The sequence below is a fragment of the Peromyscus maniculatus genome, chromosome 2 (genome assembly GCF_049852395.1).
Source record: "Peromyscus maniculatus bairdii isolate BWxNUB_F1_BW_parent chromosome 2, HU_Pman_BW_mat_3.1, whole genome shotgun sequence".
In the NCBI taxonomy this organism is placed as follows: Eukaryota; Metazoa; Chordata; class Mammalia; order Rodentia; family Cricetidae; genus Peromyscus; species Peromyscus maniculatus.
Window position 1 is genome coordinate 153,577,573 of NC_134853.1, and position 26,425 is coordinate 153,603,997.

Sequence of the window (26,425 nt, forward strand, 5' to 3'; positions counted from 1 at the left end):
GTTTCCTTAGACTGATATCCTCCGAGTCCTTACTGGAAAGAGTCTCAGCGGAACCGCTTCAGTTCCTGTCTCCTCACGCCTTACATACCTTTCTCTGCCTGGCCATCACTTCCTGGCATTAAAGGCATGTGTGCTTCCCAGTACTAGGATTAAAGGTGTGTGCCACCACTGTCTGGCCTCTATGTCTAAGCTAGTGGCTGGCTCTGTCCTCTGATCCTCAGGCAAGCTTTATTAGGGTACACAATATATCACTACAGTCAGACAACTTCCTGTTGCCTCTGAGTCAAGATGTAAGGACTGTCAGCTCTAGTACCACGTCTGCCTGCACGCTGTTATGCCCCCTGCGATGATGATAATGGACTGAACCTCTGAAACTGTAAGCGAGCCATCTCAATGAAATGTTTCCTTTATAAGAGTTGCGTTGGTCATGGTGTCTCTTCACAGCAATGAAAACCCAAACTAAGACAGGGCTGCATCATAGAGTCCCAGTGGTTTCTGTCACTCTGGCAAGGCTGTGGACCAGGGTGTTATCAGGGGTGGAGGCTGGGACAGGTGCGTGGGGCTGAGGTATAGGAGTGGCTGTAGGTTGGGGTGACAGAGGGAGCAGAGCTATGTCATTGCCAACAGTCTACTAAGGGACGGTGCACATGGGTGTGGTTACAGGGCTCCCAGAGGAGCAAGAATAGGCAAGCTGATATGTAAACATATGCATTTAGTTTGTTCTGAAATGTTTACATTTAAAAAGCTCATTGAACAAGCAAGATTGGGTCACCTAGTGCCTCTGCTAATGTCCTGTTGGCCAAAGATGCTCAGATGACCAACCCCAGATCCAAAAATGAAGCCAGGCCTGTAATCCCAGCCTTGGGGAAGCTGAATGAAGCAGGAGGATCATTTATCTGAGGTCCAGGTTAGCTTAGGCTATAGACTGAGACTTTGCCTCAACACAAAAAAGCGAAAACAAACAAGCAAACCTAAAAAGCAAGCAGGGACCCAGTGGTTAAGACCATGCCCTGCTTTTCTAGAGGGCCCATATTTGATCCAGCACAGTCAGGTGACTCAGAACTGCCTGTAACTCCAGCTCCAGGACATTTGATGCCTCTGGCCTCTGGGGACACCTGCACTCACACATACATATCCACACAAAGATACACTTCAAAGATCAAATAAAATCTGGGGCTGGAGAGATGGCTCAGCAGCTAAGAGCTCTTGCAGAGGACCCAGGTTCGGTTCCCAGCACCCACATGGTAGATCAAGGTGCTTATGACTCTAGTTCTGGGATCCCACTCCCTCGTCTGGCTTCTGCGGGTACTGCATAAATGTGGTGCACAAACATTCTCTACCACATGCACATACACAAAAACCAAAAAACAAATGTGATCCAGCAAAACACAGAGAATCCATCTCCAGCTCCTGACAGAAGAGGCTTGGGTGGGGGAGGGGAGGAGACTGGGCTGCTTTCCACACCCATCATACAGGTTTTCCTGCAATCAAAAGATACCTATGTTGAGCAGAATGATGTTCCACCTGGGATGTCCGTGTGACAGTCTTAAGGATTTGTTTATTCTTTATTTCATGTGTAATGAGTGTTTGCATGCATGCATGTCTGTGTACCACATGAGTGCCTGGTGCCTGAGGAGACCAGTGCTGGATCCTCTGGAACTGGAGTTATAGACAGCTGTGAGCTGCCCTGCGGGTGTTGGGAACTGAACCCGGGGCCTCTGCAAGAGCAGTCACTGCTCTTAACCACTGAGCCATCTCTCCAGCACTACAAGCTGGTCTCACAGTCCACGGATATGTTACTTTCACAAACCTGAAAGGGACCGGCAGGTGAGATCAAGTCAGCGATCTTTCGATGGGGAAAGTTTCCCAGATGATCTAAGGGACCCAGTGCTGTCCCAGGGCTGATTGTCACAACCAGACAGAGCTGTGGGCTGGAAGAAAGGTGACAGGGATGAGGGCTGGCTTTGAAGATGAATGACAAAGGGCCAAGGAAAGCGGCAGCCTGGAGGGGCTGAAGAAAAACAGACTCTCATCAGAGCCTCAGCGGAAACTCTGACCTCCAGAACCGGAAGAGTAAATTTGGGTTTTTTGGTTTTAGGTTTTTTGGTAGCAGTTTGTTATAGCCTCATCAAGAAAGGATATTTTTCAGCCATATGACCTTTTCCTCAAAACCAATACCATCTGCATTTTGAAATTAGTTATAAGCAATCATTTCTTTTATGAGACAAAGCCAAGGCAGAGGCAGTGGAACACCGATCCCTGAAGGTGCTTGGAGCTGAGGCATCCGTTCTCACAGGGAAGCCTTGCTCCTCAAAGCCATGCCAGAGGGAACTGGAAGATGCCTTTTGACAGCTCTGTACATGATGCAAAGTCCAGCTGGGTGTGCCAAGCACATCTGTCACCGGTGTGGCACGCATCTGTCACCCCAGTGCTTGGGAGGCAGAAGCAGGAAGATCTTGAGTCTGAGGCCAGCCTGGGCTACACAGTGAGATCTTGTCTCAAAACCAAACCAAACCAACCCCCAACCCCAACTAGATTAGATTGAGGACAGCTGAGAGATGTAGCGTGTTCATGAGTTTTCCTTAAACTTGGTCTTCTCAGGCTATTTAGTTTTTTAGTAATTTAGTAACAACTTTGAATACTGGAGTATAAGAGGTTCAGTTCCCATCACTGAGTACCTGCTGGCAGTGTTTCCCTTGGAGGGGAGAAGTTACTTCTCTCTCAATAATGCTGAATCAATAGTGACAGCCATGTCACTCACAATATTCAGGGCAGAGTGAGACGGCCCATGATCTGGAGTGACAGCCTGTAGAGGTTCCTCCAACCAGTGGGAATGTTCCGGTAATTAGTCACAGTAGCGTCCCAAGAGAGGCTGAGGCACGGGTGTGTGTGTGAGGGTGTGTGGTCTCTGTAGCATTGAGGTGTGGTGGGGCTCTTCCCCTGGGTCTGACTCCTCACAGATGCACCCCACTTTCTCTGGCTTACCCCACAGCCTGCAGATCAGAGAGTGGAAATGCATTGGCTTCAGTCTTGAATCTACATAATACCAGAAAGTCGGAGCGTATCAGCTCTCGGGGGTGGGGTGGGCAGCTGGAAGCCATTTTAAAGCACAGAGCCCCACCCCTCGTGGACAGATGGGGAAATGGAACCCCAGGTGAGGTGGCCTGCTTGTCTGAGATCACACCAAGTTGGTGGCTGTGTAGGAGCCAGGGCTCACCTCTGCTTGCTCTGGGGACACTCTCCAGATGCCCTTGAGGAGAAAAGTGGAGAGGGGGAGAGAGAGGCTGAGGAAGAGGGAAGAGGGAACAGAGGAAGCCGCCCTCTGGCCCTCTGTGAGTGGCTGCCTGGTGCCATCCGAGGAACAGCTACAGAGTGACATCTGGAGACATCAAAGGCTAGAAGCTATTTCCTAAAGCAGCATGCTGAGGGGACACCAAGGGCAGGGTAAGAGGAGTGGAGTTATTTTATAGTGAAATAAAATAAGACGGCGGGACGCTAATACCACCTCATGATTGTTTGAAGGGGTGAGCCACGCTTAAGGATGGAGACCTGTCTGCCTGTGAATGGGAAGCAGCTGTGGAGGGCTCCTGGCTGTGACCTCAGGCCAGTCGCTTCCCCGTGGGTCTGTTTCCTCATCTGTGAAGAGAGAAAGTTGAACCAAAGAGTAAGAACATTCCGTGAGCAATTGATGTTGGGCAAGACCTGTCTTCGTGTGGTAGTGCACGCTCATAATCCCAGCACTGGGGAGGGAGAGGCTGGTGGATCCCTAGGGCTCGCTCGATGGCCCGCCAGCCTCGCCTACTTGGCCAGCTCCAAGAGTGAGAGACCCTGTCTCAGAAAACAAGGTGAATGGTTCCTGATGAACAACACCAGAGTTGTCTTCATACTCACATGCACATACGTGCACACCAACCTGCACACTGTTACACAAACATTTCCCCCCTCACTCCCTCACATACACACACTCACAAACCCACCCATATTCACATCCAAATGCGCACACACACACACACACACACACACACACACACACACACACGCATTTGCACACAAACTGAAGTTTTCTATGTGGAACCACATAGAAAGGAAACTGTTTTGATTCTAGGGACTCCAGAGACTCCGGAGTGTGAGATAGCCTGGTACATCCTTGCCTAGCCCTTTCTTCCTGCTGTGCCCAGCCTGTTGGTCTAGACAAAGGGTCCCTGACCTACAAAGTTGCAAGGTGGCACCTGTCCCTGGCTGGAATGGCAGATTCCATTTCTAGCTTGTCTGCGGCTCATTTTCAGAAGCCACCCCCCGGGGGAGCTTGTTAAAAGGCCATTGGCATCCCCTGGAGGGGCCCAATTTGCCTTTATGAATGAACCGTTCCAGAGAAATCAATGAACATGTCACTCAGGTCAAGTAAACACATGTGCTTTCTCCTCGGGGCCTGGAGTCAGGCTTCCAGTCTCCCAGTGGGCAGCGGGTTCTGAGAAGTGCTTTGTCTGGGCTGAGGCTGGCTTTGAGTTAGCAGGTCCCCGCAGGGCCGGGCCATCCCAGAGCACACACCCATGGTCCTTGTTCCCACCCCAGCAGGGCAGGCAGAGAAAAGCATCTCTGGGCGTTTATGATCAGAAAGGAGCTCAGAGAAGCCTTTCTCCTTTTTCTTTTAAAATGATGTTTTTATGTATTTATTACTTCTTTTCGTGTGTGTGTGTGTGTGTGTGTGTGTGTGTGTGTGTGTGTGTGTATGCAGGTGTGTGTATGTCACAGTGCCTATATGGAGATCGGAGGACACACTTGCATATCGATCCTGTTCTCCTCCTTGTTTGAGACAGTTTTCCACTGTGTATGCCAGGCTAGCTCATCTGCCAGACCCCAGGGGTTCTCCCGTCTCCATCTCTCCTCTCGGCACAGGGCACGGGGATTACAGGCGCCATTCAACCTCAGCTGACTTGTGACAGTTTTGGGGATCCGAACTCAGGTCCTCACACATCGTGACATGTGCTTTACCCCCCAAGCCATCTCTCCCAGCCCCTTCCCCATCTTTCTCATCATCTGTAGATTTGGGGGACTCTGGTTAGCATCTGCCATATGCTACCACATAGATGCTTTGGTAGAGAATGGCCCATAAGACACAGGCCCTGTCCTCAAGAGACCCACGCCATGTGTGACTCCTGCCACAGAACCACTAAGGGAGCCGGTGAATGCAGAGATTCCCAAACCACACCCCTCAGGCTTTGAACATTGACTCCTGACTGTCCCCCAGCTTTCTTCTGTGTCTCCTTAAATGTCACTAGTTCATCAAAAAAGTATTTTTTCAGAAACTGACCCTTCCAGGGCATTTTACCGGCTGAGTGAGATGGCTCAGCAGGTAGGCACACCAGCTGCCCCACCTAAAGCCTGAGCGCTTGATTGAGACCCACGTGATGGGACCCAAAGCGGCCCCTGCACATGGTCTGACGTCCACATAGACTCATACAAACGAATCGAAGCAGTGGGTGAGGAAAGGTGGGGAAGGACGGGGTCCTTGGGGGCCCTGCGCTCACATCTGAGGTGACAGCTTCCTCCCCTGACATTGGACAGAGCACCTCACCTACACTGCCATCCCCACCCCAGGAAGGTTTCCCTATAGCTGCATGCAGTGCAGCCAGGGAGTGTTCCGAAGGAAAAGAGTGGGGTGTGCCTCAGTGGTGGAGCAGCTGTCTGGTGTGCCTGAGACCCAGAGTCGGGACCAATATCAGCAAACAACAAAACAACAGCAAAACCCAGAGCCTGGAGGCTCATGGGTGGTGTTTTCAGGTCCCTACCAGTTCTATTAGCGACTGGTTAAAAACAAAGCCTTTCTGCAACAGAATCTCTGTCTCTGTCTCTCTCTCCTTTTTCTTCTTTTAAATTTATTTCTTAGAAATATAATTAAAATTATTTTTAGATTTATTTAATTTTATATTAAATATATGTGTATAGGTGGTTTGCCTGCCTGCATGTATGTGTACCACATGCATGTACTACCCTGGGAGACCAGAAGAGGGCATTAGACCCCCTGGAACTGGAGTTAAGATGGTGTGAACCGCCATGAAGAGGCTGGGGATGGAACCTGGGACCTCTACAAAAGCAACAAGTGCTCTAAACAGCTAGCCATCTCTCCAGCCCCCCCCCCCTAGAAATATAGTTTTATGGTTAGGCAAAATATTCAATTGTTCCTCATGGCACATTTAAAGTGAAATTTCAAAAATAATCAATTTTATAAAACGTGTGTGTGTGTGTGTGTGTGTGTGTGTGTGTGTGTGTGTGTGTGTGTGCTGTGGTGGCTCTCCCCTAGAGTGCTATGTGGGATTTGCACTGTCAACTGAGAAGTCTTGTGCTCTTCAGTCTCCTCCACAGTCAGTCCATCACACCATTGCCCCTTTATCTGCCTTCACTATCCACAAGACTGTAGATGTAACCGTCTTGTTAAATAAGAAACACAGAGCCAAATACAGAGTTAGAAGCCAAGAGGTCAAGACCTCAAGAAGAAGCGACCTAGAAGAGATGCAGGGGTATTTCTTGGCTTTGAGTTTCAAAAGCTGAGACCAGAATGGTTCCTGGGCATGGGCACAAAGAGAAGCAGAGGAAGATGAGGGAAATGAGGGAGATGAGGGAGACAGGTGAGGGGAGAGGGGAGAGGGGAGAGGGGAGAGGGGAGGAGAGGGGAGAGGGAGTGGCCCTGGAGAGACTCTGGGCACAGTGGGAGTCTTCTCAGCAGACTCAGTCCCTGGAGAACTGTCTCTGTGACACCAGAGCTGAGTATAGATGGCCATCTCTGTGAGCCCATGTGTGGCTGGGATGGTGGCCTGTGATGTCTTCCCAGCTGGCAGCCAGCTGCCACAGAGCTGTCTGTATGCTTGGGGACAATCTTTTTGATGTCCTAGGACACTGGAGCTCCAGATGCAGGGCAGACCTAGGGCTCAGTAGGGTCAGAAGTGGGGTGAAATGCAACCCCCACTTCTGCCTTATCCAAACAGGGCCGGCTTGTGGCCAGCTGACCCTTCCTTGAGGAACTCAGCTCTGCAGAGTGAATCTTGAGCTGTGGTTCCTGTCACCCACTATGGAAGTCCGCCCAGCATGACTACATGGATACCAGGCCCACAGTGGCTTCCCATCGAGACCTTGTAGTGTCTCCACCTGGGCTAACGTCCTCCCCAGATGTGACAATTAGATGAGCCAAGACCATTCCACAGTGCATTCCAAAAGAGATACCCGAGGCTCAGTGCAGGTCAGTGGCCTTCCCAAGACCGCAGAGCAGAGGGCTAGGGGCCTTCTGATGCCTGCGGGTTTTGCCAGCCTCCCAGTGAAATGACCCGTGTAAGGTCACTGCCCATGACATCCCACGTGGTCTCCCTATGACTTGCCGTGATGTCACACGTGGGGCTGCGTGGGGCTGGGGAGGAGGACAGAAGCAACCAGAACGCCTCCCTCTTCTTGTGTGTGTGACCCTCCCGTCTGCCCTCCCTCCCAGGCTGTCCAGGTGGCTCGAAGCAGCACGTGGCCATGCCCAGGTTCCCCCCCTGCTCACCAACCTGGACCAGTTCCCATCACTGACACCCCTCTGTTTATCTGCCCCTGTTGAGGGTGAAAAGACTCAGAGGCCTGGAGGGGAGCCCCCCCCCATTCTGGCCGACACCTGGAATGCATTACCGCATCTGTGGTGAATTACACTTTGATTTCCTCAAATCTCCGTCATCTCAGATCTTCCCCCTGAATCTGATGGTGTTCAAGGCTGTAGCAGAAGGCAAATGCTGGCTGAGCCACTGGGTCTCAGCGGGCTTCTCCACCCTGCTCCCTTCCCTTCAGTCTCCTGTGTCCCTCACTGTGGCTGTGCGAAGACACCAGGTCATCAACCCAGGAGGGAAGCTGATCGGTTCCCATCTGGGTAACAAAGTGCCCGTCTGTCATCCAGGGGAAGGTGAGACATCCTTCCGTTTTCCAAGGGGCACCAACAGTCATCGGGGTGGCCTATGCTCTGGAGTTCCCACCTGTGGCTTGGGACCATGCTAGCCAGCTCAGCATCCTTGGCTAGCCAGCCGAACAGTGAGACCCAGAGAGAAAATGTAGTTGCTCCTGGCTGCAACCTTGCAAGCTTCTGAACGCCATGCACCCCTGAAGTGAGACAGCGGCAGCACCTGCTTCGCATGGCTATGGGAAGGAGTCCGAGGCTGTAAGGAGACAGCCCCATGTCTGCACTGTGGCCAATTAGCTGTACATGCAAGCCGCCAGGCCCAAATGGCAGGTCTCTGGCTGCAGGGAGCCTTGTGACCAGCAGGGAGATACATCAGTCACATCGTCACACACGCAAGTGTCACTTGCCACCCACGGGTTCCTGTGGAGAGAGGGACACAGAGCCAGAGAGAGTGGGAGGCTGCATATGACGGAGGTCTGAGGGCCTCTGTGCCAAGGTGGACAGGCAGTGTTTTACAAAGTTCCCTTGGCTGCCCGCTGCGGGGAAGAGATGGGTGTAGGGGGCACAGCAGAGGAACAGCACCCTGTCCTGGGGTTTGTGCTTCAGGAACTCTGGCCATCCTTGGACCATGGCCTTGCCTTGTTCTTAGTGGGGTCTCTACCCCAAGGACTTCTACTCACCACCCTCTCCTTCCTTCCAGTCCCTCTAGGGCAGGGGCCCCCCAAACCCTGGGCCTTAGGGTTGCAGAGAAGCTGCATTTGTGCAGACTCAGCTGGAGCTGTCGTCCACCCCTTGGGGTGGGATGGAGCAGGGATGGCCAGGGGAACCAGAGGGCAGGGACCACCTCTCCCAGCCTGGCAAAGAAACCCAGGATAACTGCCACTCAGAGGGGCGTGGCCAGCCTCTGAGGTGATGTCGGGAGGTGACATCTCAGAGAGGTAGAAGGGGATGGAAAGGGCACTGAGGGATCTGCTTCTGCTGCACCCTGGGGTGTGAGGATGCAGAATGGGCGGAAGGCAGAGTCTCAGTTGGAGGTGCAAGTGTTGAGGCCAAGGGCATCTTGGGACATTCATAAAATGTCAAATGGAGCCCCTCCCCTCTCTCATCCACACATTTTCTCTCTCTCTCTCTCTCTCTCTCTCTCTCTCTCTCTCTCTCTCTCTCTCTCTCACACACACACACACACACACACACACACACACACACAACCAAACCCATCTCATTTTCTGCCTAGTTTTCCTGAGATTAATGTGTTTAGGGGACTCCTTATCTGAACCTAGGTTAATCTCCCCTTAGTCACTGCCTCCCTAGTAAGAATTAGGATCTAAGGTACTTGCTGATGAATGAAGTGTCACTTTGGGGCCATCTAGAACATGGTGTCTTGCATGTCTCTGCCATTAAGGGGTCAGAGGGCCAGCCTGCTTTATGTCCACACCCTCCTCCCCCTGGGTAAAGAGCAGCTAGCCATCACTCCAGCTCCCAGCCACACCTGAGTCCTTGGTGGCCCCTCCTGGCCATGGTCCTGATCTGATCCCTACCTATCAGCCTCAGAGCCTTAGCTTGGCGGTTGTGAGTGGCTCCCTCTTGGCTTCCTACCCTCATCCCCACATGAGCTGCACATACCTTTCCAAGTCCTTCAGGCTGTGAGTGAGTGCATCTGCTGCAGAAGCCTTGAGCCCCCTGTGACCCTGAGCAGGGTCTGTGGCCTCTGCCCCCCAAGGCAGGCGGCATCCAAGTTTTCCATGTGCCTGGTGCTGCCTGGCCATCTGGATGGTGAGCAAGGCTGCCAGGTATGGCGAGGGCCCCACAGTCAAGCTTCTGGTCCCTTTCCCACTCCTGGATCAAACAGGCGCATCTGGGCAGCAGCTGGGCGGCTCCGATCTGCCAGCCTCTGAGCCTCCTACCCTGGGAGCTGAAGCCTATCCGCACTCATCCCAGAGGCTGGCTTGGGCTGTGGGGCTGCTCACCAGGGCTTCTTCCCTTCCTGCAGGGACTTGAACTCCTTTTCTTCCTCCCCTGGCCCGGCATGGGCTGTGCTCCGCAGGAGGCCCTGGGAAAATCTGAGATTCCAGGATCAGTCAGGCTACCACTTGGGATGTTAATCTTGATTGTCAGCTCTGTGGGAAATTTAAAATCACCATGGCAACCGACCCCTGAGCACGAGAGGGGTCATTTAGATTAGGTTGACTGAGGTGGGGAGATCCGCTCTAAATGTGGGTGCCACTATCCCACGAACTGGGGGCCAGGACTGCACAAAATGGGCGAAGTGGGCCGAGCACCAGACAGCTTTCTGATTGTGGATGCCATGGGACAGCTGCCTCCTGTTCCCACACCCACACCTTCCTCACCAGGATGGACTAAGTCTCTCAGAACTGTAAGCCCAAACGAACTGGATCTTCCTTAAGTTACTTCTGTCTCAGTCATGAGGACTGGCCAAGGTCACCCAACAGAGGGGGGATCCCCAAACCTAGATTTTTTTTTAATTTTATTTTTTTTAGACAGGGTTTCTTTGCATAGCCCTGGTGTCCTGAAATTCATTATGTACACCAGGCTGGCCTCAAACTCACAAAGATCCACCTGCCTCTAACCCCACCACCACCCCCAGTGCTAAGATTCAACTCAAACATAGATTCTTGAACCCTTGGTTCCCAGTCCATGATGCTTTTGCTATTTCCATTTTGAGCCCTTAATTTATTCAGCCAACAAGCAACTATTAAGTGCCACACAGACAAGGCCCCTGTAGGGAGTCTGTGGTGTGACCTTTAGGTGGCAGAAGATGACCTCTCAGCAGGAGTGACATTTGAGGGACCTCACCCCTGACCCCCCACTACACCTTGGTTCCCTACCTCCTCTCTCCCCACTCCCCACCCTCAGCATATGATAGTGGCTTAGGAAGCTCCATAAAAGGTCACAGTGAGTGCAAAGGTCCTGAGGCCAGAATGAGGCTGCCATGACTAAAACACAGGTGAGGATGCTCCCAGAGGGCTCTGACGGGGCTCCACCCCTCCACAGTTCCAGCTCACCTGTAAGTAGATGGATGCAGCCCTGGGGGAACCCAGAGTCGACAGAGCCCAAGGTGGCTGCTTTCCTGCTTGTGTTTTTGGAGAAGAGGAACACGGTATGGTATGTCAGAAATCTTCAATTTGGGAGTGTGGGGGTCCTGACTTTGGCTCTGGTGTGTAACCTTGAACCAGGCTCCTCCCCCGGGTGGTCTCAGTTTACCAGAGAGCTCTCTGTGGATGACATGGGGTACAGAAGGGAGAGGACAGCAAGGTCATACAGAGACACCCCCTCGTCCCCACCCTCTTCAGTTAATAGGGGGAGGTCTGTCCCAGTGGAGATGATGCCAGAGTGGGCTTCTCAGTAACGGAATGGAAGATCTTTGTAGTAAGGGCTGTTGGACAGCAGAGGGCGCCAGCCGAATGGCCAGGGGTCCCAGGAAGGAGGAAGCAGTTGGTCAGGAGTTGGCTTTTGATGGTTGGTGACTGCAGGAAGTCTGACTTCCTACAGGCGTTGATGTGGACTCTTACACAAAACCCTGCTCTGTTCACTGTGCTCTCCACTGTTCTCTGGCTCCGAGAACTGAGGAGTAATGGCTTTTACATTTTAATCAGCTACTTTGTTACCATTTAAACAGCTTTTGCCTTAAATGTGCTTTGCTTGGAATACAGTGTTAAGACAAATCCCGAGGTTTAGACCTGGCTCCTCAGCAAAGGATGCTAAGATTGATTACTAATGTCTGTCAAGGTGAGGCTAGGAAGGAGTATCAGGTATCTGCCATCTCTTGTCTAAAGCAGTTTCATTACTGGACAGGACTGTCAATCAGATGCAGAGATGCCGAGCTGATTTGTGTAAGGTCTCGCTGCTAGAATGTGTCAGAATGAGGAGAGTGCTGTTGATTCACCATGGCTCTGAGCCTGAAGAAATAGCCTCTCTAGAGCCCGCAACCCTGTGATGGCGTTAGCAACCAGGATGGCCCACAAGGAAGGAAGGATATTCTATATAGACCTATATAGGACCATTTAGGGTTGTTTCATAAAACCGGAGAAGCTTGTGGGCGAGATGGATCATTCCAGAGCCCAGCATAGGGGCTAAGCAGCCATTTGTCAAGGGTGGAGCTCAGGCTTGATCAAGGCTCCTGAACCGAGCAACTCTGGCCACATCCACAGTGTTCCACACTTGGTAAGCTCCTATTGGCTGTAGGTTGGCGGAAGAAGCCATGCTGCCTGTGGGGGCTCGTGGAGGGATCTGAGCCAGAAGTCCCAGGTCAGGCTTTTTGGGGGGACCAGTGTGGCAACAGCAAAGAGCTAAGCCCCCAGGAGGCAGCAGTTGGGGGCCAGAGCCAGCTAGCACTCATGGGCAGAGGACTCGGAGTCCCCAACAAAGGGCTCACCCGGTCTGCTCTGCTTGTAGAAATGAGTGGTTCCTATAGACAACTTAGAACGCAACAGACGATAAAAGCTGAAGTCGCCAAAATCCCGCCAGCCCCTCATTACACAGACAGCGGTGCCCATCGTCATAATCACCCGTTAAGTCAGACACACGGTGACATTGGCCTACAGTCCTGGGGATCGAACCCAGGGCCTCACACATGCTAGGCAGGGTCTCACTGACTTGCCCGGACTGGCGTTGCACTTGCTCTGTAGCCTGGGCAGCCCTTGAACTTTCAATCCTCCTGCCTCAGCCTCCCAAACTAGCTGGGATGACAGTCCTGAACCCCAGGCTAGCCTTCTAGCTTTGAAATTTCCTTTCTTCAGTAGGGTTCAAGAAATGGCAGGTGCCCACTGTATGATGAGTGCCCTCCTGCACTGGTTAAAATGCAGGTCTAGCCTCTACCTCCAGTGAGTCAGAGATCCCCCTGAGCTGGGTCAAAGACCAGAGGGATCTGGGCAGGAAGAGACAGGAGAATGCTGCTCTCAGAGCCTGTCACCCACTTGGGTGACTGCATGCTGACAAGAGGGGTCACCGTCCCTTTTACCCATCTGCCACTAGGAAGAGGAACTCTGGACCAGCAGGCAATGAGTAGTAGCCTCCTCCTCCTCTCCCCTTCCTCCTTTTCCCCCTCCTCCTCTTCCTCCTTCTCCACCTCCTTCCTGCTAAGGGCTTTCTGGCGAGCTCCTGGAAAGGGCACACTGGGGCTGCAAGTCAGCTGCCCTCAGGCCTCTTAGGAACTTTAGTGGAAGGAGGCCCTCGACCCGCTGTCTACAGCATGTCTGGCCTTCGCTACACCACACACTTTCTTGGCAGCATAGAGACCAAATGTAGTTAAGAAGACATGGCGGCCCCAGAAAGGTGAAGAGTTGGGCAGCAGAGCGTTGGGGTTCTCTGCTGAATCCCCATCTTCATATAACTTAAGAACCTCCCAACAGCCAAAGTCATCTCCAGGGTGGGTATAGAGAGCTGGTGGGGTAGGGGCGGGGCTCTCCAGCATTTCAGAAGGAGGAATAGGGGCTGGGGAGGTGGTTCAGCAGTGAGGAGTGTTCACTGCCATCCTAGAGGTTAAGTGTGATTCCCAGCATCCGTGACCAGTGGCTCACAACTGTCTGTAACTCCAACTCCAGGGGGCCTGATGCCCTCTGTGGGCTTGCAGACATGTGTGCACAGACGTGTAATTAAAAGAAATTGTTGTTTAGAAAGAGGAATAGTGGCCAGGTGGGGGTGGCACACGCCTTTAATCCCAGCACTCGGAGGCAGAGGCAGGTGAATCTCTGTGAGTTTGAGGCCAGCCTGGTCTACAGAGCGAGATCCAGGACAGGCTCCAATGTTACAAAGAGAAACCCTGTCTCGAAACAACAACAACAACTACGAGAGAGAGAGAGAGAGAGAGAGAGAGAGAGAGACAGAGAGAGAGAGAGAGAGACAGAGAGAGAGAGAGAGGGAGGGAGGGAGAGAGAGAGAGAGAGAGAGAGAGAGAGAGAGAGAGAGAGAGAGAGAGAGAGAGAGAATAATGGGATTATGGGAAACCGCTGATTAGCCTGTGGAGGTTTTCTGGAGGACCCCAGGTTGCCTGCTAAGCAAACACTCTTCCAACTGAGCTGCAACCTCAGCCGTAGAAAGACATTTTCAAGTCCGTCCTGCAGCTCAGCGTCAACAATATGATTATACCCATGGGAATGGCCGAGGCATTACTGGAACATTCCAGGTCAGACAGAAGCAGCTGGAGGTGATGACAATTCCCCTTTGAGTAGCTAAGCAGGCTTTGTGTGGCCAGAGCAGGTGGTCCGACCCTGTTGGAAAACCTCCACAGCCTCCTGCCCAGGACCCCTCACTCTCCTTCCTGAGCCGAAAGCCTCAGTGAGGCCCCTGTTTATTTCCGTTTCTTCAGCTACCCTCTTTCCTCTCACCTCCGGGCCTTCACTGCTGTTGCTCCTTCCCGAGTCCTTCCCTCACTGGTGGCTGAGCTGGGGGTCCTTGCTCTCCAATCTCAGCCGAGACCCCAGGGTGCAGGCGCACTGTGAGCCCCGGGGGGCAGCACAAGGGACTCAGAACTCCTGTCCATCCACGTTCTAAGGGCTGGGTGAGAACTCAGGCCAGCTGACCTGGAGGAGGGAAGGTTAGGTGAAGGGGTCATGTGAAGACATGACCTGGGGGCAGGTTTTGTCCCAAAGGGTAGAATCAGGACCTCTTCTCCCAGGCGGAAGTTGGGGGATGCCCATTTGTTTTTGTTTTTGCTTGTTTGGTATGTTTCTGCAGCAGGTTCCATATAGTCCATGATGGCCTCACTGAGTCACTGTGTAGCAAAAGATGGTCCCACATTTCTGATCCTCCTGCATCCACCTTCGAAGTGCTGGAATTATAGGCATGCCCCTGCCCCGTATGCATTAATGTGTGCCCCCTGCTCCTGGATGCATTTGTACAGTGCTTGGGATCCAGCCCAGGGCCTCACGCATGCTAAGCAAACACTCTTCCAACTGAGCTGCAACCTCAGCCGTAGAAAGACATTTTCAAGTCCATCCTGCAGCTCAGTGTCAACAATATGATTATATCCATGGCCTGTCTTCACATCTGGAATTCAGACCTGGTAGCTGAAGCATCAGTGGCCATTTTGGAACATGAGGCTACCTATTGTGAAGATGGAAGCCAGGTGCCAAGGATGGCAGGGATACTCAGGATGCTGTCAGGGGCTACACTTGGGCCCGGCTTCCTGACCAAAGGGGGACAAACCTGTCTCAGTTAGGGTTTTATTGCTGTGATGAAACACCATGACCAAAGCAACTTAGGGAGGACAGGGTTTATTTGGCTTACACTTCGATATCACTGTTCATCGTCGAAGGAAGTCTGGACAGGAACTCAAGCAGGGCAGGAACTTGGAGGCAGGAACTGATGCAGAGGCCATGGAAGGGTGCTGCTTACTGACTTGCTCATCATGGCTTGCTCAGCCTGCTTTCTTATAGCACCCAGGACCACCAGCCCAGGAATGGCACCACCCACAGTGGCTGGGCCTCCCCCATCAATCACTAATTTAAAAAATGCCCTATAGGCTTGCTTATATCCAGATCTTATTTTTTTTTCGGGGGTGGGGCGGGGTTCAAGATCAGTTTCTTGGCTGTCCTGGAACTTGCTCTGTGGACCAGACTGGCCTCGAACTCACAGAGATCTGCCTCTGCCTCCCTAGTGCTGGGATTAAAGGCGTGCGCCACCACTGCCCGGCTACAGCCAGATCTTACGGAGGCATTTTCTCAGCTAAGGCTCCCTCCTCTCAGATCCTTGTGTCAGGTTGACATAAAACACCTTCCACTTGTTCAAGCCACTGTTACTGAAGTTTGTAGGTGCAATCAAATCCAATCCAATCCAATCCAATCCGATATACTGAGTGTTTTTCACCTCCCCTTTTGGACCCACTGGGGATCCATACTCTGGGGAAAAGGCCGTTCGCTGTCTCTCCTCCTGCATCATTCTAGTCTGTGACCTTGGGTCCACCACTTGCCCTAACCCATCCCTGGCATTCTTCTGCAGTTGCTTTGCGCTGGACCTCACCTCCTTGGTTCTCTTAGATCTCCCCACCCACAATGCACCTACAAGTCATTTCCTGGGGCCTGAGGTCACTTGCAGCAGAGTAGTGCTCAGTCTCAAAGTCAATGCCAGATGCCTCGTGAAATGCTCCATCCACACCCAATGCCAGATGCCATGTGAAATGCTTCATCCACACCCATCAGCAGGGGTTTTCATTGCCACTGTGCCCCCTCCGACTCTGTCAGAGGGGATCTATTTCTTCTACCTTTTCCCATCCCCAGATGACAGCCAAATCCCCTTGAAATCCCAGGTCCTTTCTCAGCCGAGCGTCTCGGCATCTGCCACACCCAGCCCCTTGCTCCCGGTCTAGATTTGGCTTCATAAAATCATACCTTGTCTTGAATTTGTCTTGATCAAAGCAAACCCCAGAGCCAGCAGATTGTAAAAGCTGTTCCTTTTCAGGCCTACAAGGTCAGACTCTTCCAGGAGGGGCCCAGAGAGGGGCCGTAACCAGCACAGGGTCACACATCAGGTTAACATCAAGTCTTGAAGCCGGCCTCAGCCTGTTCTTGCCTCTTCAAGGACCCCGAGACTGCTCTAGGCTGTGGTCTGGACTCCAGGTTACCCTGAGGCCCCAGCAGACCTGCCTGGCACACAGACTTCAGGCTCCTCAGCTGAGTCCACACCTGGCTTTTTATGGGGGGGCGCTGGGCGTCAGACTGCCCTCATACTTGGACAGCAGTCACCACCCAAGCCCTATCTCCGGACCCAGTTGTGGCTGCTTATGCTCCAAGGCTTCTGTGTGACTAATAACAAGTTACGTGTGCTTTTAGGGTCAAGGGGAGAAAGAAGTCATCCAGGGCCCACAGTGCTGTGGTACAGGCTTCTGAGACGCTGCGCACTGTTTGCGGCTGTGCCAGTGAGCCACCGTTAGCTTTCGGGGCTGGTGGGCCATTCCTGTCGCACCAGTGTGCTGGAGCTCCTGGAAGCCCGTTTAGCCCTAGACAACACCACCTGGTGCCTCCAGCTGAGGTGTTGACACTTGGGATGAGGGTCAGAGTTTTGCCTGTCGGACAGATTTGGGCATGGGCTGTGTGCTGTGGGTCCTGTGTTTCCTCCGGCTGTGGGCCAACACAGAACACAGAGGCTGCCACAGAGGCCCGGAAACGGATGAGCCTGGGACACAAGCACGGAGCCTGGGACAGGTGGCTGCTCGGCCACCCAGCTGTGTGTGGCCTCGTGGTCACTGCTGGAAAGTCTTGGGCTAATTCTCTACGTGCCAAAAAGCCGTGTAACAGAGGATACCTACTCAGGGCTCCGTCCAGGGCATACATCCTAGGAGCCTACCTGGCCTCTGGTGGGCCATACTGTGTTAGAGGCCAAGAAAGACCCAAAATTGTCCCCGAGTGGAAAGGTGCCTATATTGCCTCATGAATCGAGTCTGGCAGGAGCTGAGACAGGTCCTTTCCGCGGTGGCTTTTCGGGACGGTGTGGGCGGCATTGGGACAGGGCTCTGTGGAGGGACCCTCTTAGTCATGCTTTCAGGATGTAGACTCTGGTTTTAAAGAATCTGCATTGCAGGGCTAGAAGAGTGGAATTCCACTCACAGGAGCAGGAGGTACCGGAAGCTGTCACTTCTCTCTCCCGCTTCATCCCTCATCTGCTCTGCAGAAGGGTGGGACGCCCGGGACAAAACCCCTCCGAGCTCCGTCAGCCACAGACTCTGCCTGCTGCGCAGACCCAGCTATTGGAGACAACTCTCACAGTTGCCACAGGTCTCCCCAAAGCCCATTTTCCAGAGCATGCCTAGAGTGGGTCACCCAGCTACTGGGAGGCGGAGTGGAGCAGGGACCTCCTCTTCAGAGCCTGAGCCGTTAGCCCCTCAGCTCTCCCGACCCACCCTGGGCTGTACACTGCTCTCCCACCGTCCGAATGGCTCTCCCTTCTCTTTTTATCCCGTCTCTGTCTTTCAATGTCCGGCCTGCATGATTGCCTCCGACGTCCACTTAGTGGGAAGCTACTGGTCCTCAAAGTACGGGCTCGGCCCGCCCATCAGCAGCCCTGCCTGCTCCGGGCCTCCCTGGCTCAGGACCAGCTCGCTGCAGAAACACCCGGAGCTCGATGCTCCTGACCACCCGATGGCCACCGTTCCCTCCATTTAATAAACGGCCTGAGAACCACGGGTGGTCGACGGCCGAGGCCTGCACGGGGCAAGGGGGAAATTAAAAGCAGTGGCTGAGAGTGGGTTTGCAGGCAGCTGCAGGAACCATGAATATTTTACAAGAAGCCGGAATTATTAATGTTACAATAAAAACCCAAACCCCCGTGTCCATGGGAAGGTTACATGTGACTTCAAGCCTCCAGCAAACCGCTGCGGTCCTCCGCCGCCCTCCCCAAAGCCACTCAGCGCGGTTTTGCTTAAACCGTTCCCATCTCTGAAGCCTCAGCCCGCTGCTCCCGGGTGGGGAGCTGCATCCGCCCAGCCGCCCTGATAATTAGCACGGCCCCCCTTCCTTCGGAGCTGTGTACGGCCAGAGAAATATTTCTGGAAGACTATTTACGAACTTCCCCATCGTCATTAATCATCTGGGGAAGAAGGCACGCGGCTCGGCTTCTTACCTCAAGGACTAATGTAGAAAAGCTATTTACTGGGCATGGAGGGGGCTGTGATTTCTGCTGCCATTACTATGGAATACATAATAGCATCAATAATTAAGTATAAATCAGATTTAATATTTTATGCTGGCGACATGTAATTTACACTCTACCCGAGAAATCAAAGGTCACGTCTGAACGGGGGAGCGTGGGGTCGCAGTGTGATGAGCCCACGTCCCCCTGGTGGCAGCTGTGGCCGATGAAGGGATGGGAGGGGGTGTTGGACTTGGGAGCCTCAGGGACATGCTGGTCCCCGGAGTGAGGATCTTTTGAGGAGGCCACAGCCCTCCTTTGGGGTAAGCTACCCGAAGTGGGTGGCACTTCAGGGGGCTCAGGGAGGGCAGCGAGGCCGGGGTGTGCTGGGGAGGTCAAGTTCTTCCTAGAGACAGAAGGGAAAATGGCTGTTTAGAGCTGATGGTGTCATCAAGGGAACTTGAGGCCCACAGGGGCCAGGGCTCATCGGGCTGATGAAGGGACTCGGTGGCCCTAAACAGGCCAGCTCAGAGCTGTGGGGGCAGGGGTTGGTACCACAGACCCTCTCACTGGCCAGGAAGCAACGGCCTCAGAGTCCCTCACCATGTTCAGAGCTCTTTGGCCATTGTGGGACGAGGTGGAGCGTGTAGGTTGATGTTGTGGGGGGCTGGGAGCTGGCAACCAAGGACACCCCTTAATACACTACAAGGGGTCCGGTTCTTGCTCCTCACTTAACCCTTGTACAGCTCCCAGCCTCTGGCAGGAGAAAACTCCAAGCCTTCTCCTGCCTCACAAAGCCCATTGCTGGGTGCATGGTCCACTTTCCCTCCTCATGGCAGGCCGGTTCTCCATACTCCCTGAGCCTCAGGGATGTGCATGACCTGCCGGCCTTTGACCTTGCAGTGCCCTCTGCTTGGGGCACCACCCCTCAGACCACTCAGTCCCACATCCTTTTTTCCCACAGAGGCCCTTTTTACATACAGCCGTCCCTCCCAGCCTGTGCCGTCTCTAACTGGCCCTGAGATGCTTTTTCTGTCCACCACCTGCCAGCGACTTACTGTCTCCCTCACTAGGAGGCTGGTACCCATGCCCTTCTCAGACCCTCATCTACTCTGGTCAAGGAGTCTGAGCCTGAAAGAACACAGGGACTGTGTGTGTTACCTCCAAAAATTGTCCATGTCTTCGTGGCACCATCACCAGCTCAGGGAGGCTGAGCTGACCAGCTCAGCCTGTGACCACGAAGTTAGGCTCAGCTTCCCTGGACCATGTGACCTGTCCATTTCCCCATCTGACTCCCAGCAGCCTTTAGTCTGTTCTCTGAGTGCTCCTCAATGTCTGGTGCAGGACTTGCATATAATAGGAGCTCAAGAAATGAATCTTGGCAGAGGTAGTGTGTGTCCTGGCCTGCAAACGTGACGTAATATGGTGCCCTTGACTCGGGAAGCAGCCAGGAACAGAGAAAGCACTGCCCACACCCTGAACTCTAAGTCACTTCTGGTGAAGAGCAGGAGCCGGAGGAGGACACAGACCCCATTCCTCCTCCTCTTCCCCCCTCCTTGTCTCCTTCTTCCCCGTCCTGGTGGAGTGAACCGAATGGATGTGTATCCTCCCCGTGGTGCTGACCTGGTACAGGGTGGAGATGAGGGTCGGAATAGCTGGGGTGGGCTGAGGGCAGGCACAGCACTGAACTTCCTAAGCATAGACTCTGCGCCTCACACAGTCCAGGAGGCCGCTGCCATCTCACTGACCCCTTTCATTGATGAGGACACGGTGGCCCAGAACACCTGCTCAAGCTTCCATGTGGCTGGTCTGAAGACACCATGATTAGCCAAGGCTGCTGGCTCTAGGCCTGTCCAAGGGCCACGGTGTATCTCCAGATGTCAGTCTAGGATGGGGAGAATATATGTATGCTGAACTCCTGGAGTGGCACTTACGAGGCGAGGGACCCGGAGCAGTGGTGTGTGTGACTTCACACAACAATGCACACAAGCTGTGTCCTGAGCTCCAGGTCTTGGGTCCTGGGTGGCCTCTCCACCTTCACCATCAAATGCCGCCGAGCCTGAGAACTAGCCCTTGCCCACCATGAGGCCATGGGCCAGGCCCCCTCCCTCCTCTGCCCCAGAAGCTTTAGGTGTGGAAGAAGTCGCAGCTTCCCAGTGTCTTTATGCTCTGCACCGGTCACTTGAGTGGCCCCTTCCCTTCCCTCCAGTCCCATCTGCTTCCTTGCTGGAGCCCACGGAAGCCTGGGGTGCTCCCTCCAAGGGTGGGGGTGGTCAACTCTAGGGTCCCCAGAGATCAGGATTGTCTTCTTCATGGTCCCTGGCCTGTCGTCCCTGTGGAGACCATGTAGACTGACGAAGTTCAAAAGATAGAAGGTAGACCTCCATCATGGAGACACTCTGGTTTGGATTCCCAGCCCTGTGAGTAAAACAGCCAGTGACCATAGTATCCGAAGCCCCCGAAGGACCCTGTGTCTCTCTTCTACCTACGATGAGGAATCTGAGACTTAGGGAGAAGGAAAAAGCTGGCCCTGGAGACAGAGCTGCAGCAAGGCACAGACAGGTTGAGGTTGAAGTCTGAGCCCTCACCATGGACTCCCTTAACTGCCAGGAGAGAGGCAGTGGCCTGGGGAGGAAGCACATGACCTCTTCACCATGACTGTGCTGCCCAGACGTTTGTTTGGGGACAGTTTTTGATTTACAGAGCTGTCTGGGAAGTTATTCAGAGAATTCACACACACCCCAGACCCAGTTTTCCAGGAGAATTCACTTATGACGTTGTTCTAAGCCAGCAGCCAATACGGCCAGCCTCGGGAGCTGAAGCCCTCCTGGGTCTGCAGGAGGGGAGGTTTAGCCGGAGTTACGGGCACCCACACCTCCCCAGACCCTGTAGGGACAGATGCTGTCACAGGACTCAGATAACATCATGGGAAGAGATGCTGTCATAGGACCTGGTCATGGGGTACAGACACCATTGTGGGACCAGAACACTGTCACGTGACTTGGATCCTGTCACAGGACAGAGAACAGGGTCCATCCTTTGCTCCAGGGTAGGGCAGGTTACCCACCCAAGCCAAGGCTGATTGCAAAGCCACTTGTCACATGACCTGGTGCGCTGGCTAGTTCTATATCAACTTGATAGAAGCTATAGTTGTCGTCATCGGAGGGAGCCTTGATTGAGAGGGTGCCGCCAAGATCAGGCTGTAAGCAAGCCTGTAATTCATAATTTGTGATTGAGGAGGGAGGGCCATGCCTATTGTGCGTGGGGCCACTCCTGGGCTGAGTCCTGGGTTCTATAAGAAAGCAGCCCGAGCAAGCCAGTAAGCAACAATCCTCCATGGTCCTGCATCAGCTCCTGCCTACTTGAATCCCTGTCCTGACTTTCTTTGATGAAGTACAATGATCTGGAAGTGTAAGCCACATAAATCCTTCCTTCCTGAGGCTGCTTTTGGCATTTTATCACGGCAATAGTAACCCTAACTAAGACACCTGGTCACCCACTGGTACATGAAGTGCCGTCCACACTCAGAGACTTGGGACACGCGTCAGTTCCCTGCCGTCTGCCCTGAGTGCCCAGCAGTCCTGGCCCAGTTTTCTCTCATGGCTGTGGTCAGACTGCGGCTGGCTTCCTCGATTTTTATGTTGACCAAGGCTAGTGTCTGCAGGGACCTCAGCTGGACCTCTGTGACCTGGTGACTCTCTGTGACCTGAACTTTCTTGGTGCATAGTATCTGAGTCCATGGGGGACATCCCTGGAGGCTGAAGTGGAGGCTGTACTAGGCATTATGAGCCGAGTGTCTGGGTCTGTGAGGATGTCTCCAGTGAGTCAAATGGAAGTCGTGGTCTTTACCGAGTCAAGCAGCCATGGTCTCAGACCCATGTAGGCTCAGTGGAGGGAGCCACAGTGGAGTGGCGGCCAGTGGCTGGGAAAGTGCCCCAGGAACTGAGCACCCCCCATGCCTGAGAGATTGCTGCTACAGAGCTGACCAGCATCATCAGGGCAAGCAGGGCCAAATGGGATGGGGGTAAACTGAGGCTCCAGCACCTGCACAGGCCAGCCTAGAGCATGTGCTCAGCAAAGCTTAGCTGGTAGGATGTTGGAACACTTGTCACCATCAGCCCAGAACCTGCAGAGGTGCCCCTGGGGGTCAGCCTTGTGGCCAGCAGCATAGGGAGGGTGAAGTCTTTTCAAGGCCCTAGAGTGGCCATAGGGAAGGGCAGATGCCGAAGCCAGATCCCTAAGCGTTTGGTTCAGAGTCTCCACTGGGACCTGGGCTGTTCCATGAGCTCATAGAAGCAATCCCCAGGGGCATGGGTCCTACGTCCTTGCTTCCAAGCAAGACTGGAAAAGGGAGTCACAACTTCTATGGCTGAATCCTTCCTCCTTTGAGTGGGGTGGGAACACAGGGTCTTGTTGCTCCCTGCGGGGTGTGTGTGTGTGTGTGTGTGTGTGTGTGTGTGTGTGTGTGTGTAAGTCTATCCCTCCTGTGACTTTGTGTCGGTCTGTCTCTACGATCCTCAGGCAGTTGGTGATCACAGGTGGGAAGGGGAAGGGACTGAACTCCACCCAAAAGCACCACTTCCCAAAGAGCATCCCCTAGGCTACCCTTCGGTTTTGTCGTGGGTATTGGATAGAAACGGGTGTCATCAGATAAGTCTGGAAATGAACTGAAGAGACCCCAGCTGGGCTTCTCGGAGCGTTGACTGGCCTGCGACTCTCAAGAGGGGTGAGATCAGGCGGACATTCTCTTCCCCCACTCCCCAGTTCTCACTATCCTGGTTTGCTGTGACATAGCATGAGTCCTGGGAGCACATTTTGGGTGACTGTGCTTTCTCTGGCCTTGGACGTCAGGGAGGGCAATTTTTAAACAGCCCAAAGAAGCAAAAATGGGAGCCTGCCAGGCACGGGCAGAGTCTCACATTCTCCTCAGATGCCACAGCGCTCAGGTGGACAGACCTTGGAAACACACGTGCGCGGGGCCTGTCCTTGAGTGGGGTCCTGAGTGTGGAAGGGGGAGCCATATCCGGTGTGGCCTGCGGCCCCGCGGCCTGTGGCACGGAGAATCCCCAAGGACTTGAGCCTTGAGGAGTCGTGGCCAGCCCCCAGGCTCAGGCTGAGGGCGGCTCCTTCCCAGCCTGGCCTGTGGGTTGATGTCGTCTAATGTTGTGGTCAGGCCGCCTGGGCTCCCCAGGCGGGCAGGGCTGCATAATGGACGGGTCAGACCCACACGCTGACGGCTCCATTAAATGTGGTCGATGTTTTTTTTCTCCTCCCCCCCTCACCCCCTCTTTTCTGTTCTTTTTCCCGGTGTTTTAAGCTGAGTGTCTCTGGGCAGGCATTCAAAGCAGGGGCTAATCTCAGAGGGGGATGGGGGGCAGGCTGAGCTGCATTAAATGGCTAAATCTGGCACTGGATGGGTGGGGCTCACTCGAGGAAAGAATAGCATCACTGTGGTCTTGGACATGACTCTCTGGGCCTGGCTGCTCTCCCTGTCCTTCAGGCTGCTGGAGGAAGTTGCCAGGCATCAGTAGAAATGCTGGGGAGGGGTTCCAGGTATAAATGGGAAACATGAGGGTTCTGTGACCTTGCTGTGTGACCTTTAGGCAATTGTGGACCCTCTCTGTGCACTGAAGTCTTTTTTTTTTTTTTTTCTTTCTCTTTTTAAAATTAACTTCCTTGTGTGGGAATAGAATGGTTTAGGGAGCTGGTCAGTCTGTACAGTTAAGGAAACCAAGATGTTTCAGTTTGGAGGTATGTGGTGGTTTCTGTGGGCTTAGGAGAAAATCGAGGCCAAGCTACATGGTGTGGGAGCTGGAGTTTGGGGAGCAGTTAAGGGGGGGGGGATAGCAGTCTGCTGAGCAGAGGCAGGATGGGCAGGGAGTGGGAGGGAGGCAGGAGGATGGTCAAGGACCCGGGTCGGGTTCCTTCGAGTGGGGTCACAGAACTGCTTCTGACCCGTCAGGCCTCTTCATTTCTGCTGTTAGAGCCCAGGGAAAGTAGATGGGAGCGTCTCTGTGTGTGCAGGTGGGCAGAGGGGAGGCAGAAAAGTCAGAGCCACGAGCAGTCCCCTGTGGTGGAGCCTGGGGTGGTCACCTGGGCACCGTCACCTGCCCTAGCCCAGAGCCTGCTGGGGAGGTCTGCTGGAGGCCAAGGTCAGGATCTGGGGAAGGGGACAAGGGCCAGGGGCGAGGCAGGCCCGAGGACAGAATAGCACCCCAAACTGCAAAAGGCCCCTCAGAGCAAGTTAAAGGCCTTGATGGGGACATGGGCTCTGAGAGTCGTCAGGACATTCTAACCCAGACCGAGAGCCCCTGAACTGGGATCTACTTCATCCCCATCTGCTCATGCCCCCAGGGCCCCCTGTCAGGGTCTCTGACAGACCCACAAAGGAGGGGTGTCCCTGCCACCCTCACGGCTAGGCTGGCAGGTGGTGTGGACTGGGGACGGAGCAGGAGTGTGAGTGACCCACCAGCTTGCTCAAGTCCTTCCCACCTTCTCTGATATTCACATGTGTGAAATAAGAGCAAAGGCCTAGACTGGGGACCCCACCTCACCCAACTCAAGTCCCCCAAGCCCTCCTTCCAGCAGGCTGTCGTGAGCCCCTCTCCTCCCAGGATGGACCATGAATCTTCTTGCTCCTGTCCACTCATCCTGTAAGCCTCTGCATGCTACACTGCGCACACTGCCCACTGGGTGCTGCCGGGCACGTGGCCCCACGTGATGGGACTCTTGCACTGACCTCTGCTGGTGGGGCCCATTAAAGCCACAGGCATTTGTTGTCCTAACAGCCAGTAAGTCACAGGTCTCCCTGGGCTAAAATAAAAATGTGGACTGAGCTGTGTTATTCCTGGAGGGGTGTGTGTGTGTGTGTGTGTGTGTGTGTGTGTGTGTGTGTGTGTCCTTGCTTTCCCAGCTTCTCAAAGCCACTGCCCTCCTAGGCTCACGGCTTGAGCCGTCCAATCCTGAATCTACCAGCTTGAGCATCCCACTTCCCACTGCCCGAGTCTGTCCCTCCTGCCTTCCTTATCCGGAGAAGCCCAGTGTGTCACCAGGGATAAGGGGCCACTCCTGTCCCGTTTCTGTAGACTTCACTGAAAGGTACCAGTAACATCTGTAAATACGCAAGTATATGAATATGTAAAGTACCAGAATATGCAAATCATTTGTGCACATTTTCCAGAGTTAAGGGATGGGCCTCCTTAGAGGTTGTTATTCTGTGTAGCAAGGTGTCAGACAGTCTGTTCCGGAACCATCAGGGACACAGAAGACCTGCCCAGGTCTTGCTCTGAACCAGGTTCAAAGACCCCATGTCTTCCAGCTGGGAGCTGCATGCTGCACTAGGAGAATCTGCTTAGTTTCCTCCTTGGTACATCAGAGGTCATGGTTCCACACAATGAGCATTCATGCTCCCATGAGCAGGATGCAGACCCCAGCGCCAGCCAGGTGGCCCTTCAGCAGACGTCACTTCTGCATATGTTTTCCTCGGCCTTGAAGCATCTCTGTCTCCTCTTGTTCTAAACGGAGGCTGCTGTGTCCAGCTGTGTGTAGAATAAAGATGGATAGATGAGAGCCACAGCTGACCAGCAACCAACAGAGGGAAATCTACATTTCTGTGAGCTACTAGCCTGGCCTGGTGAATACAGCACAGAGGCCCTCTGGCTGGTTAGTCGAGAGGTAGTGTAATGATTTTTTAAAGAAAGGCAAAGTGGGTACCTTTCATACGGACCCTGCCAAGGTATGCCGCTAAGCGAACACGCCCACGTGCCTCGGAGTTGGTGCGAGAGGTTTGTTGGGGGAGGGGGAGAGTGAGAGAGCAAAAGGCTGTCTAGGAGTGGGGACATGAGAGAGGCAGACAGACAGACAGACAGACAGACAGACAGACAGACAGACAGTGAGAACAGGGAAGAGACAAGGGGAGGAGGAAGC